Here is a 9,421-nt window from a genome sequence, read left to right on the forward strand (position 1 = left end):
GAGAGAGAGAGAGAGAGAGAGAGAGAGAGAGAGAGAGAGAGAGAGAGAGAGAGAGAGAGAGAGAGAGAGAGAGAGACCAATAGAGACAGACAGAGCCAAAAATGAGGGTCGTCACGATGTCGGGGGGAGTCATGCAACATGCCAGACACCACAGCCACACAAAACGCAGCAGGCGACGGGAAATTGCTTGATGGAGTAACGACATCACTTTACGTCCGCCCCTTTACCCCCTCCCCCCCCCTCACCAAACCTTTCACTCCACTTCCTATCTTCTGTCCTCCCCCTCCCTTCCTTCTCCCTTACTCTCCCTCCCTCTCCTCTCCCTTCCCTCTCCCTGTCTTTACCTCTCAGCATCTATCTCCTCTTTTTTTCAAAAATGTTGACATTTTTCAAATGAATCCTATTTTCTAAGTAATTTTGGATTACTTGGAAACTGTGACGAGGGGTCCCACTTTGGGGTCCAGAACAAGGGGGTACTAAAGTGTACGTACATAACGCTTAATATAGTGTATATTCAGTCCAAAATTGCTAATTTAATCATAAATCCGGATCTTGGCCCCTTGAAGCTTCTAGAAGCTTCTAAGAAACGTTCCTAGAAGCTTCTAGAAACGTTCCTAGAAGCTTCAAGAAACGTTCCTACAAGCAAACACATACCAGTATATCATACAGAAATACATTTCCACATACACAAGACGGCAATATAGGTATTAAATATATAAACAATATTTGGACCGCCAAATTAGAGAGCATTAAATTTGGCGGCCACCATTCACGGCCACACAGCCACACGTCCGCTAAATAAATGCTCACTTAATTACTCCTGAATACCCAAACCTGGAGGCAGAAAGTGACTATTTTTGTAATATATTTTATATAGTTGTGCGCGATTTATTTTTTCTGCCTCGTATGGACCAATAGGAGCTGCCTCGTATGGACCAATAGGAGCTGCCTCGTATGGACCAATAGGAGCTGCCTCGTATGGACCAATAGCAGCTGCCTCGTATGGACCAATAGGAGCTGCCTCGTATGGACCAATAGGAGCTGCCTCGTATGGACCAATAGCAGCTGCCTCGTATGGACCAATAGCAGCTGCCTCGTATGGACCAATAGCAGCTGCCTCGTATGGGCCAATAGGACTTCTGCAGTTTCCTGATGTCTTCTGCTCAATATAACCTTGCAAGCGTTGCAAGACTCAACAACATCTGAAGTAAAATCTTAGAGGGCCACTTGTCACAGCCTGAGAGGCACCGGAGCCCAGGGTGCCAAGGGCATACTAATTACCCTGACCTGAAAAGGCCAGGTGCCAAGCTGTTCTGGCCCGGGGGTCACAGGAATGTCACAGCAGTGTGCGGAGAAAACCAGTTGGGTCATTTTAAAAACTCTATTCAATATTAACTGCACATTTTTATCTTATTTTGTGGGATTATGAGTTGTTTATGTTAGATGGAGAGTATTACCTCTTGGAGTGAACGGTATTGGGAGGGTTCGACTCTTCTTGGAGGTCCGAGTTCGATTTCCCGATGGTCGGTCATCCAGCTCTAACACGCAGACTGAAAACGGAAACATCTATCAAGTTGCCTAGCCAGCTTGTCCCCCCCTTGCCAGCCTGTCCTCCTAGCCAGCCTGTCCTCCTAGCCACCCTGTCCTCCTAGCCAACCTGTCCTCCTAGCCAACCTGTCCTCCTAGCCAACCTGTCCTCCTAGCCAACCTGTCCTCCTAGCCACCCTGTCCTCCTAGCCACCCTGTCCTCCTAGCCAACCTGTCCTCCTAGCCAACCTGTCCTCCTAGCCACCCTGTCCTCCTAGCCACCCTGTCCTCCTAGCCAACCTGTCCCCCTAGCCAACCTGTCCCCCTAGCCAACCTGTCCCCCTAGCCAACCTGTCCTCCTAGCCAACCTGTCCTCCTAGCCAACCTGTCCCCCTAGCCAACCTGTCCTCCTAGCCAACCTGTCATCCTAGCCAACCTGTCCCCCTAGCCAGCCTGTCCTCCTAGCCAACCTGTCCCCCTAGCCAACCTGTCCCCCTAGCCAGCCTGTCCTCCTAGCCAACCTGTCCCCCTAGCCAACCTGTCCCCCTAGCAAGCCTGTCCCCCTAGCCAACCTGTCCCCCTAGCCAACCTGTCCCCCTAGCCAACCTGTCCTCCTAGCCAACCTGTCCCCCTAGCCAACCTGTCCTCCTAGCTACCTGCTTCGTGAATGTGGCCCCAGGTTCGTAAGTGCTTGCGTAACTGCTTCGTGAGCAGCCATCTCTCAACTCATCAAACCACAAGCTTTGTACGAGCGAGATAAATGTTGATTACAACCACAAACAACCAAACAGAACTACGTCAATCGCCGGTTTCGTCCACGACCAACAAAATGTGACATTTGACAGAACACTCCTTGTTCAATATGACCCGGAACAAAAGTATTTTGTTCATTTCGTACATTTTATAACACTGGGACGCGTTCATTCCGGGTCATGTAATAGTGAACATTGAACACCGGTGAACTGTATGTTTGTGTGTGTGTGTGTGTGTGTGTGTGTGTGTGTGTGTGTGTGTGTGTGTGTGTGTGTGTGTGTGTGTGTGTGTGTGTGTGTGTGTGTGTGTGTGTGTGTGTGTGTGTGTGTGTGTGTGTGTGTGTGTGTGTGTGTGTGTGTGTGCGTAATGGCACCCTTGTATGGCTCTCGTCATGTATACATGTATATCGCCATGCGTATGCACGAGCTATGTATGCATATACATTACGAATACATTCATACAATAGTCCACAGACTTCATGGGGGGCCCAAATTCGTCCAAATAAATTCAAATTTATAAACAGAAATATTCAACGTATATTATTGTATTATTAATCACTCGATTAGCTTAGCACTGTGTATTTTGCACGTTGGGGGCGAATCAAGACAACGGGCCTGTTTAGATGTCACCGTTGACGCAACAATAAAGATACTTGACGTCTAACGTCAAGAGACGTTTGCTAACATACAACAAAACCTACCTTACTCTCCTACATGAAAATATGTTTAGAAAACCTAATTTTTCATTTACCAAATGGTGTTCCTAGGGGTAACTCTTGAGAGTTAGCGTTCTCAGAGGCCGCTGAGAACGCTAACAGAACATAAAAGGTTGTTGTGTTTGTTGATGTGTTAATAGCGTTCTCAGCGCTCACTGCTATATATCATCCGTAGACAGCGTTCTAATATCCTGTTCTCACCTAAACCCACCAAAATCTCCCCCTTTCCTTGGCTCAAAATTCTCAACAAATCATCCATCTACTTCACTCTCTAAACTCACCGAACCTTTCCCTCCCCTTTCTTTAAACTTACGAACCACCTCCCCATCCCATAACCAATTTCTCAGGACGGCTTCCCGGCAGCTTAAGACCTCCATCAGACGCCCCATCACTTCCCCGTCAGGAGCAGACCAGCCTGAGGGCCGCCAGAAGTGGCCCCAAGCGTCCCCACCAGCAGGGCCAGAGGCACTATATACAGACCTCTCAGTTACTGCTATTGTGTTCCCACACCTGCATTGTGGGGCTGGCTGCTGGTGTGGGGGCCCGCTCCCACCATCTCTTGAGGGGCCATATATATTAATATACAATATAGAATTATATATATTTATATAATTGTATTTATATTTATATATATGTGACAGTGTCAGACCACGGAGGAAGAATTGAAACAGGAATTTCCTTAAGTACTTTCGTATTTAACTGTACAACTTCAGAAGGGAATTATATATATATATATATATATATATATATATATATATATATATATATATATATATATATATATATATATATATATATATATATATATATATATATATATATATATATATATATATATATATATATATATATATAATGTCTATGGTTTTGTTGTGTGTTTGCTAGCACTGCATGTTCTGAGAGAGAGACAGAGAGAGAGAGAGAGAGAGAGAGAGAGAGAGAGAGAGAGAGAGAGAGAGAGACCTCCATCATTCAAGGCCTGACTGAGGGAGGGCCCAAACTTTCTTCAACTTTCCAGAGCAGCAGTCAAGTGGCTCCCAATTCGAGGCCGAGGCTCGTCCTCACCCCCCTCCCCTCCCTCCCTATCCCCTGGTCACCCTCCCCATCCCCTGGTCCCCCTCCCCATCCCCTGGCCCCCCTCCCCCCTCCCCTGGTCCCCCTACCCATCCCCTGGTCCCCCTCCCCATCCCCTGGTCCCCCTCCCCATCCCCTGGCCCCCCTCCCCCCTCCCCATCCCCTGGTCCCCCTCCCCATCCCCTGGTCCCCCTCCCCATCCCCTGGTCCCCCTCCCCATTCCCTGGTCCCCCTCCCCATCCCCTGGTCCCCCTCCCCATTCCCTGGTCCCCCTCCCCATTCCCTGGTCCCCCTCCCCATCCCCTGGCCCCCCTCCCCCCTCCCCTGGTCCCCCTCCCCATCCCCTGGTCCCCCTCCCCATCCCCTGGTCCCCCTCCCCATCCCCTGGTCCCCCTCCCCATTCCCTGGTCTTCCTCCCCATCCCCTGGTCCCCCTCCCCATCCCCTGGTCCCCCTCCCCATCCCCTGGTCCCCCTCCCCATCCCCTGGTCCCCCTCCCCTTTCCCTGGTCCCCCTCCCCATCTCCTGGTCCCCCTCCCCCCTCCCCTGGTCCCCCTCCCCATCCCCTGGTCGCCCTCCCCCTCCCTTGGTCCCCCTCCCCATTCCCTGGTCCCCCTCCCCCTCCCCTGGTCCCCCTCCCCCTCCCCTGGTCCCCCTCCCCCCTCCCCTGGTCCCCCTCCCCATCCCCTGGTCCCCCTCCCCATCCCCTGGTCCCCCTCCCCCTCCCTTGGTCCCCCTCCCCATCCCCTGGTCCCCCTCCCCCTCCCCCTCCCTTGGTCCCCCTCCCCATTCCCTGGTCCCCCTCCCCATCCCCTGGCCCCCCTCCCCCCTCCCCTAGTCCCCCTCCCCATCCCCTGGTCCCCCTTCCCTGGTCCCCCTCCCCATCCCCTGGTCCCCCTCCCCATCCCCTGGTCCCCATCCCCCATCCCCTGGTCCCCCTCCCCATCCCCTGGTCCCCCTCCCCTGGTCCTCCTCCCCATCCCCTGGTCCCCCTCCCCATCCCCTGGTCCCCCTCCCCATCCCCTGGCCCCCCTCCCCATCCCCTGGTCCCCCTCCCCATCCCCTGGTCCCCCTCCCCATCCCCTGGTCCCCCTCCCCATCCCCTGGTCCCCCTCCCCTGGTCCCCCTCCCCATCCCCTGGCCCCCCTCCCCATCCCCTGGTCCCCCTCCCCATCCCCTGGTCCCCCTCCCCATCCCCTGGCCCCCCTCCCCATCCCCTGGCCCCCCTCCCCATCCCCTGGTCCCCCTCCCCATCACCCCAAGTACCAGAGGTCTGACAGGTCTCCTTAATTACTGAGATAGAGAGTAATTAAAGGAGGGAGAATACAGGGAGAGGAAGGAGGAAAAGAAATGGGAAAGGAAAGGGGCGAAAGGATTGGAAATGGAAAAGAGCAGATAAGAAAGGTCAAGACGATAAGTGGAATGACAGCAATACAAGTCAGCCGTCCCAACCACAACAGGCTGAGTGATCATTTACAATCATTGATAATTTTAATCATTTTTATTTAATCGTTGATCATTTTGAGTGATCATTTAATCATTGCATCGTTCCATACACCACCAGCCCTTCCCCACACACCACCCCTTAACTACCAACAAGGTTAACTACCTTGTATCAGAACATATATATATATATATATATATATATATATATATATATATATATATATATATATATATATATATATTTATATATATATATATATTGTGACGGTAACGCGTTGGTGTTCGGCTGTTTCAAAAGCTAGGGGCATGGCCTCGTCACATAAAGAAAAAAAAAGAGAAAAGCTGGAACTTTCGTCTGTGGTAAGGTAATGGGAAGACACACAAAACACAAGTAAATTTAACAATGAAATTTTAATTACGTTAGAAAAGCAAGACATGAATAAAATTGAGCATAAAAATGTAACAGACAAATCAACAAACAAAATAATAAGAATAATCACTGGCAAATGAAAAGTTACGTTAAGACAAGTGAATAATAGCAAAGTAAATATTAGTGCAGGAATATTGGCTTCAAGCTGCCACCTCCCTTAGTACACGTAAGCAAAGGCTTAGTCTACCAATGAGACGTGTCAACTGTGTGGAGCACTGAGATATTCTGCCTTCCCTAGGTCGCTGTAGCCCAGACATCAACTTGTGGCGGAGGGTGGTGGGGCAGGTGCGACTGGGCACCAGCCAATCAGCGACAGGCAGGCGATGGACAAGCAGTTTGCCGGTTAACGGTGGCGGAGGCGAGCAGGTGCGCCGGTGGGCTGGATACGTTTTGCTCTCTGGGCAAAACGTTTTGGTGATACTTGTTGGATATATCTTCTATATTATTTGTTAATGGGACGTACTTTGGAGGGAAGAGCAGGCTCAATCTCTCTTGAAAGAGATTATCGTCACAAAATATATATATATATATATATATATATATATATATATATATATATATATATATATATATATATATATATATATTATTAAATATTTGACCAAAGAACTCTGTAGGGTAAGGCAGGTCCTAGTCAACAACGGCTTCTCCAATGGTTTCGTGGAAGACATCATAAGAAGGAAAGTGAAACGCCATGCAACCTCTGAAGAGACAACTAACACAACACCTATACCCCCTATTAGACTATTTTACAGGAACTTCTTTTCCACAGCCCATAAAACGGAGGAAAGGGTCCTGAAAGACATTGTTAATAGAAACGTTATCCCTACAGACAAAAATCAGAAGATACAACTGACGATTTACTATAAAACCAGAAAAACGGCCAGCCTACTCATGAGAAACTCACCAGACACAAAGCAGAACGCTTTAAAAGAGACCAACGTCGTCTATGCCTTCAAATGCCCTCTTGGGGACTGTAAGCCTCAAAAAAACCCAGTATATAGGCAAGACAACAACATCTCTTTCCAGGCGTTTAACGATGCATAAGCAACAGGGCTCCATTAAGGAACATATAATCTCTTCCCACTAACAAACCATCACCAGAGAAATCTTTGCAAACAACACAGAAATCATCGATAGATACAGCGATAGCAGGCGGCTTGACATCTGCGAGGCACTACACATCAAGAAGTCAACACCAGCAATCAACAGCCAATTAATGCACAACTATATTCTACCCACTTCAAGACTCCGCTCCAATATAGACGCATCAAGAAATATGGGCCAATAGGCCCTCTGCAATTACTTCCATTCTTACCTTCATTACCCATTGTTTCGTGTTCTGTCTTGTGTTGAAAGTTTTGTTCACCTCATCCAAAACTGTTGTAACATATCACCTCACCCAAAATGCTGGTATAAAATGAAAAATGAAAGCTGTTTAAATCATAGCATAGTAAGAACTCTGTTTAGTGTTTGCAGGTAATAGTTGTGTGTGTAACCTAAAAGTCTTTGAAAATGTAATAAGTTATTACGAAACACGTTCAAGTGTCGCGTCAGACTAGAAATAAAAATGAATTTTGGAGAATTGATATTCCAATTACCATCAACAGTGAAAAGAAACATAAGAAAGATCGAGAAAATTCGTGTTAGAATTATTAATCTTACTTTTTCGGTCATATTTAATAATATATGTCTACAGGAAAGACTGCTACCAAAATATACTAATAATATATATATATATATATATATAATATAATATTTTACCATACAAACTAGACTCAAATCTTCCTCATGGGAGATAGGAGTTAACTACCTTGTATAAGAACAGGTGATCCTTCTCGCCTTGTTCAGGTTGATAATTGGTGCTGCGACCCCCTGATGGTCGGGTAGTTTGGTGGGGTCAATTACTGCATCAATAACACCCCCCACCCCACCCCACCCGGGCCCGTATATTAGTGTTTATTAGAAGGTAAAGTCACGCGACGGTGTAGATAGGGTTACTGGGTAGATTTTCTACCCAGTAACCTCCCTGGTGGTAGATTTTCTACCACCAGGGAGGTATATGGTAGGGGTGTGCCACGGGGGGTGGGGGGGGGAGGTATAAGTTAAGGTCGCCGGAGGCGGTAGATGGTAGATATGGCCACTAGGGTGAAGTAGATGACAGTAGACGGAGGCAAGGTGAAATTGGGGAGCAAATCTCTGATATTTTTAGCTTTAATAACCCGAGGGGCTCCGCTTGATTGTTTGTGTGTGTGTACTCACCTATTTGTGCTTGCGGGGGTTGAGCTTTGGCTCTTTGGTCCCGCCTCTCAACTGTCAATCAACTGGTGTACAGATTCCTGAGCCTACTGGGCTCTATCATATCTACATTTAAAACTGTGTATGGAGTCAGCCTCCACCACATCACTGCCTAATGCATTCCATCCGTTAACTACTCTGACACTGAAAAAGTTCCTTCTAACGTCTCTGTGCCTCATGTGGGTACTCAGTTTCCACCTGTGTCCCCTTGTTCGCGTCCCACCAGTGTTGAATAGTTTATCCTTGTTTACCCGGTCGATTCCTCTGAGGATTTTGTAGGTTGTGATCATGTCTCCCCTTACTCTTCTGTCTTCCAGTGTCGTGTGTGTGTGTGTGTGTGTGTGTGTGTGTGTGTGTGTGTGTGTGTGTGTGTGTGTGTGTGTGTGTGTGTGTGTGTGTGTGTGGTCACCCCCAGACTGTCAGCACCACCACACAAGGGCCCCCAGACCGTCAGCACCACCACACAAGACTCCCAGACTGTCAGCACCACCACACAAGACCCCCAGACCGTCAGCACCACCACACAAGACCCCTAGACTGTCAGCACCACCACACAAGACCCCCAGACTGTCAGCACCACCACACGATACCCCCAGACTGTCAGCACCACCACACAAGGCCCCCAGACTGTCAGCACCACCACACAACACCCCCAGACTGTCAGCACCACCACACAAGACTCCCCCAGACCGTCAGCACCACCACACAAGACCCCCAGACTGTCAGCACCACCACACAAGGCCCCCAGACCGTCAGCACCACCACACAAGACTCCCCCAGACCGTCAGCACCACCACACAAGACCCCTAGACTGTCAGCACCACCACACAACATCCCCAGACTGCCAGCACCACCACACAAGGCCCCCAGACCGTCCGCACCACCACACAAGACCACCAGACTGTCAGCACCACCACACAAGGCCCCCAGACCGTCAGCACCACCACACAAGGCCCCCAGACTGTCAGCACCACCACACAAGACCACCAGACTGTCAGCACCACCACACAAGACCACCAGACTGTCAGCACCACCACACAACACCCCCAGACCGTCAGCACCACCACACAAGGCCCCCAGACCGTCAGCACCACCACACAAGACCACCAGACTGTCAGCACCACCACACAAGACCCCCAGACTGTCAGCACCACCACACAAGACCCCCAGACTGTCAGC

This window comes from Procambarus clarkii, chromosome 38 (assembly GCF_040958095.1).
Source record: "Procambarus clarkii isolate CNS0578487 chromosome 38, FALCON_Pclarkii_2.0, whole genome shotgun sequence".
NCBI lineage: Eukaryota > Metazoa > Arthropoda > Malacostraca > Decapoda > Cambaridae > Procambarus > Procambarus clarkii.